Source organism: Capsicum annuum, chromosome 5, assembly GCF_002878395.1.
Source record: "Capsicum annuum cultivar UCD-10X-F1 chromosome 5, UCD10Xv1.1, whole genome shotgun sequence".
NCBI lineage: Eukaryota > Viridiplantae > Streptophyta > Magnoliopsida > Solanales > Solanaceae > Capsicum > Capsicum annuum.
This window is the reverse complement of record NC_061115.1, coordinates 190,910,702-190,917,565: the sequence shown is the minus strand read 5'-3', so window position 1 is coordinate 190,917,565 and position 6,864 is coordinate 190,910,702.

Here is a 6,864-nt window from a genome sequence, read left to right as displayed (position 1 = left end):
TTGAAATCGTTGTTCACCGCCTCTAAATCAAATCCATGAATATGGTTTATTTGCACTTATTTATACAATATTGTGGGATATATTTGGCCCTTCCAAGGATACGAGTTCATCAAAATATGGCGTGTATAGCCATCCCATTGATATCACTGCTCGATTTTTAAGAATTGGAGTTAATTGAACAATTTCGTCTTGATTTCAACTCTTTTTCAAAATATAGTTGGGTTATGTTTAAGTCCAGGAGATGTGAAAATCAGTTCTTTTCCCCTACTCCGCCCATGTTTGATCTTATGTGATTTATTTCGGTTGTGAGTTTGTGTTGATGTTATTATCGAATTTAATTCTTGTTTTAACACCCTGAGGTTATAATTCTGAGGTAAAATTGTGAAGAGATGTTTTTAGTTTGGCAATATCTTTTTAAAGCCCTTTTGTACGACTTTATGTTCTTTGGTTTGCCATATATATGTATATTTTCTCATAACTCTAGGCCAAAGATGCTATTGAGAATGATGTGCATGTTTGAACACTACCTGGCAGTAAAGTTTCTTATTTAATTAAAACTGGCCAATATGTTCTAGACAATAAATCCTAAGACTTAACAATTTCTCTTTAAATTTTACTACTGTTACTTTATGTGCTTGTTTTCCAGTGAGTATGCATCTCTTTCACCCCAGGAATAAGGGCATTTACTAATCATGGATGGACAGGCAAAAATATTGTATATATATGTGTGTCTTTATGATGCTATAATGGATGAAAAAAAATAAAGACTTATCAACACTTACAGTAATGGACCATATACCATAACCATGAAAATTTTATTTATTTATTTATTTATTTGTTTACTTATTTTTGTGTTATATCTCAATGTGCGAATTTGTTTATCGATTATTAATCCTTATCTTTCTTTTATTTTTACATGTGAACTCGGGAACTGGAGTTTCAATTGAATCTCCATTTCGATCCGAATTATCGGGTCAGCAATAGGATGATTGTAGAGCCTCGGAGTCGTGAAAAAATTAAAATCTCAAACTCCATTAGAAGTATAGTATCTCTTAGCCCCCTTTCTCTTTATTTTCATTATTCTTGTTATGTTATTAGTATTTTGGAACTTGAATCAATAATTAATTATTATTATTATTTCCATATTTAAGTTATAATGTTCATTTATCGTACTTGTATTGCTTTAATGGCCGAAAATTTCTTTAAAACAGAGTAATATTCTCATTTTTTCACAATTAACACATTATGACTATCTCATAAAGATAGATTTTGCTTTTGAAAGGGGATTTGGTGGTTTTAATATTCAATTAACTCCCTTTTTACTAATTATTTTTCATGAAGATATTTTTATAATAAAATAAATGTCACAATCCTTTAGGACGAATGAGAATTTTAATACTATTGTTGGATGAGAATAAATAGCTAAGTTCATATTTTTGAAAAAAGGAAAAAAGCCTATTCTTCAATTTCGTCTTAGTCGTCCTAACGTTTTACTTTTATACGTCTTTTGTCACTAATTTTTAAACACTCAAATTTTGAAGCCCTCCAAAACACAAGGTATATACATGTACTTACGCTACCGCATACAAGGTATATTTATTATTTTATCATCATTACTTTTACCATAACTACTATTAATGTTATTTAATAATTGCTATTATGGTTTATTTGTTATTTAAAGCCCCAACACATACTATTACATTTACTTTTTACTTAATTTCGATCTATTAAAATTTCACAAGTCAAATATAGTTTCATATCTTTTCTATATACTTTTAAATATATACACATGCTTGTGATTACTTTAAATGAATTCTTACACTTTAAAAATATTATTTTTTCTTTATTCATCTATTTAATATTATATATTTATACTCATATTTTTTTATACAACCATAAACTTTATGCTTTCTAATACACATAAAATATTACTTGTCTTATATATATATATATTTTTAAAACCTATTTTCGCAATAACTACATTACACCCTTGTAAATTGTAGTGGTACATTTTTATATACCTTGAGTTTATTTCGCTAAAAAAAAATAATAAACGTTACCAAAATTTTAGAAAATAACGAAGCAATAGTCTTTTTAAATATTTTTCTAAATTCAACTTAAGGACTATCTTCGGATAGGCTTTGAGGGGTGTCTAACATCTTCCCTCGTGTAATCAAAACCCTTGCTCAGAATCTCTAAATGCTTTCCAATGACCAAAACAGAGTTTTCTACAATAAAAAATGGTTTTTCCTAGTTTTCCTAAAAGTTAGGTGGCGACTCTAAAAATTAAAAATGAATTTTCTAAACCCGAGAGTCATAAACGCCACCATATGCCTTGTGCTATTTTGACTGGTTCGAAATAGGGCGCGATAGAATGGTGACTCTATTGGGGATGAATGAACTTAGGTTTTAACCTTAACATGCTTAGTTTAGGACTTTATACTTTATTATATTATTTGCTTTACGTATCTTTATATCATGCTCTATGTGAAAGGACGCAAGCCAAATCCAAACTTGCATTCCTTATTTCTTCAAATAACACTACTTGTTACTGCTTTATCACCTGTATTTTCCTATCGAGTCTTTGGCTGTACACAATTCACACATTGTGGAACACGCAAAGGGTGTACTGCACTCCTCTGAACCTTTTTTGGATTCCTTAGTTTCAGAGTCAGTGCAATTAGGTTAGTGTACTTTCTCGCAGATATTCAGTCCCACTCTCAAATATTTAGGGAAAAATCTTACTCTAGTAATAGGTCATGCTGCATAAACCTTAGGTGGGATGGTCCAAGGTATTGTCTTTGCAATTAGGAATCCACCCTTTCGTCAGAAGGTTATGAAACCTTTATGACTTATTTTGTGTTAGAACTGATTCAGATAGTCTAGAAAGCGAATATTAATCGATTCAGAACAATTGGATTATCCTTGTTTTACTCTTCCTTCATCCGACATCATTTCGAGTCAATACATATAGAGTATTAACCAAACTCGCCAATAATTGACATTTTTTTCTCGAATATAGAGTATTATTAAAACTCTGCTTCACCAATATTCCAAAGTCCATGAAAGCCGAGTGTTCTAAAGAACTTTGCTTTCATTTGACTTTCTCTTCAAGTCCACAGATGTGGAATATCACTGAAAATCCCTCACATTCGTCTAACTTCTTTTGATCTAAACGAGATTGGAATGTCATCAAGCATTCTTCCAACGTTTGATTCTTTCTTTCTAGTCAATTGACATAGAATATTATTCAAATCTCTGCATTTATTGACACCCTTCTTCAAAACAATGAATGTGGAATATTATTCATCTCCACCCACTTTTAACTCTTCCTAGCCAATGAGAGTGAGGCATCATTAATACTCCTCTCACATTCGATATCTCTATCACAAGTTCCTTATTCATCAATAACTATGCCTGAGACACTTGCTCTTTAAAGGCATCATTTTCAGCCCACTTTTATCGATACATACCATCACCAAGGCCTCTCTCATTTGCTCTTGTTGGATAAATTCTCTCTTCAAGAAAACTAAAAAATTGTTCTGAATCCAAAATATGTCAAAATCTAGATTCATCTATATTAGTTTATTTGAACGAAGGCCTACCTCTGGTGAAAAGAGGCTCCAAAATATAGGACACACTTACTTGACATTGTCTGAATGTGCTTGGCCATCAACATGAACTAACTCTTTAACTTTCATTTGTGTTTCCATTATTCCCCGACAGAGGTTGATTGAGTTAATCGATAGAACTAGCTGACTTAAGCTATATATACCAAGAATGAACACCAATGTTGTTGACCCGACCATAAGTGTTGCAACACTAGCAAACGTATTGGGGAATTTCAAAAGACAAGATGTTGCAGATAAGGATGAACGCATTCTTCTTTTAGAGCAACAACTCGAGACGTTAAGAGGAGAACTGCACCAAGGAAGGGACCCCACACATCCATCCATGACTACTCTACTGCGCCCTCCTCTTTTTCCATTGCTAGAAACTTCAATACCCGAACACTATCTGTCAGTACAACCTCCCATAACAACTATTGGGTTAGCAAATCCATCATCCCCGTTCACACCATCAAATCCCATAAATTTTCTCATTGCACCCTATATCCCAATGTTGTCACATATTCTCGTGATATTCAACAAACAAATCACGCTATCTTTCGAGAACCATATATTTCTCCAATGTTTGTAAATGAAACACTCACTTTCACTATACCTACTAAAAGTAGGTTTTTGATGAATTCAAGGACGAAAGAGAAAGATGACACAATCAACGAGCTTCGTAATCTAAAGCGGGCAATGAAACATACCTCCAAGAAACTCAAGTCAATGAGAATTTGGACTACGAAGATTTATGTATCCATCCAGATATTGATTTGCCAGTCGGGGTTCAAGCCACCTAAGTTCGACTTATTTGATGGAACCGGCTATCCTTATACTCATTTAAGAGCATATTGTGATAAATTGGTAGAGATTGGCAAAAATGAGAAACTCATAATAAAGTTGTTTATTAGAAGTTTGTCTGGTGAGGCTTACACTTGGTACACCAAACAAGACCCTAGTCATTGGCATAAATGGAGCGACATGGCCGAAGACTTTATGAACCATTTCAAGTTTAACATAGAAATCACATCGGATCGACCTTCCCTTATTAGTATACAGAAGAAGCCCTCTGAGTCATTCCAATAATATGCTCGACGATAGAGGTCCGAGGCAGGAAAAGTTCAACCACCAATGGACAAAAGTGAATTGATGAAGTATTTTATCCGCAGTAAAAAAGGTGTATATTTCGAAAGGATAATGTCCATATTGGGGCAGAAGTTTGTCGATTGTGTCAAAATAGGGAATTTTATTGAGGAGGCAATCAACTCTGGAAAGATTAAGTCAACAAACAACTCGAGCAAATCTACCCAGTTGGAGTTCATCGAAGGAGTTAGGGTAGAGAATGAAGAAGACGTATCTATTATGATACCACAACACTCAATACCTGAATCACCTCAATCACTTCAAAATCCTGATAATTAACTGATGCAAATATTGAATCATAAACTACATCATGCCTATAATGTCCAACAAAATTACCTTCAACCGCGAGCGCCCACATATCAAAATTCATCACGACCATGTGTACCAATCCATGTGTTAGTTTATCAAAATCAGACACCTTTTGTGCTAAGACAAAATCTAAATGATAAGCGCAATTGAAGCCACACTCAATTTGTTGAACTATTAACACATTTGTTTGAGAGACTGAGAGCTGTAAATTTATTGCGACCGAAGCCAGGGAAGATTTCTAACCTATTACCTAAATGGTTCGATAAAAGAAAGACATATGCTTTTCCCTTTGAAGTTCAGGGGCACGATACTGAAGATTGTAATAGGTTAAGGCATGGAATTGAGTGCTTGATCAAGGCCAGAGCAATTCAATGTGTCGAAGTGTAACCAAATGCAAATAATGACCGGTGCCCAGTCATGAAAATAAAAGAGTGTATATGAGATGAGGGACACCATCCTCCGCACCGAGCCAGCAAAGCTTTTATATAAGCTACTCTACAAAGAAACACTAACTTTAGCGGGAATGCGATAGAGATAAATCCAAGTTGATCAACTCAGAAGTAGGCAATATAGTCCTGTATTTAAGGGCATTGGATTCCCTTCTGATTATCATGTAATAGAACTACGTTCTGACCTGATTTCTCATGGGGAGATACGTAGGTAACCCTTATGGGGTTCGATCGTATTTAAGTAAAATCGTTTCCACTTTTGTAATTGGAACTACGTGCGACCTGATTTCCCTTAGCGGGTTACATAGGTAGCCTATATTAGGCTCGGTCCCTTTATAATACAAAATTCTATTTTCCCCTAACGACGGGCGAAACTTAAATACGATGATATCCAGAAAACTCAACACGATCCATCAAAGCTATCCTGAGATATGCAACGAAGAATCGCTGAGAAAGTCTTTCTAAGAGACTGGGGCAAATTTTAAAGAATGCTTCAAAAATCAATGAAGGCTAGGACGTTCAACTTGGAAATGTTACAATCAAGGTTGATTTGTACTAGATAACGCAAGTCATCACTAAAGCTACAAGGTATCAACGGGGGATAAATTGACTACAATATCATGAGAAATACACCAAGGGTTAATACAGAAGACACTCCCCAATGTGGGTTGTACGTTGGACTCCATGTAGCTCACATGGTTTATGTCGGTTATAGGATCTCCCAGTGTGTGTGTGTTTCCTTGAGTCTATGATGAATGGTGAAGTGATTTGAAAGTGGAATTGTGAAGGTTATTCTTTTGAAAGATTTAAATGATATTTACATTATGAGAATTGATATTCTTGATGAACTGAAAGTGATTGACAAATTATATGATGATTCACATGTGTTATTGTACTTATTTCATCCTCTCATGATTATGATGATTTTCTTTGGGCTATATGAGTCTTTCATACATCCTGCATATTTCTTATAAACATTTATGATGATGATGTTTATACAATTGCATACACCCCCATATACTCGGTCCCTTTCCATGGTACTGACCCTATCTTCGAATATGGGCTGTATTTTCTTAGAATGTAGGTTCACGTGCTCAGTTCCAGGTTCGACAGTTATTCTTCGAGCATGCTGTTCTACATCCTCTGTTGTGGTGAGTCCTCATGTTCCGAGGACGTGATGTCTGATGTTGGTTTCACAGAATTATTTACATTTGATAACTGAGTATGAGTCAGTTGGGGAATGTCTCAATGGCTCGCTGGTTTTATTGATTTTCTTAGAGGCTTGTCAGACTAGTATAAATGTTGGGAGTTGACTAATAAGTCGTATTTTGTTATCTTTCTAAATTTTTTTT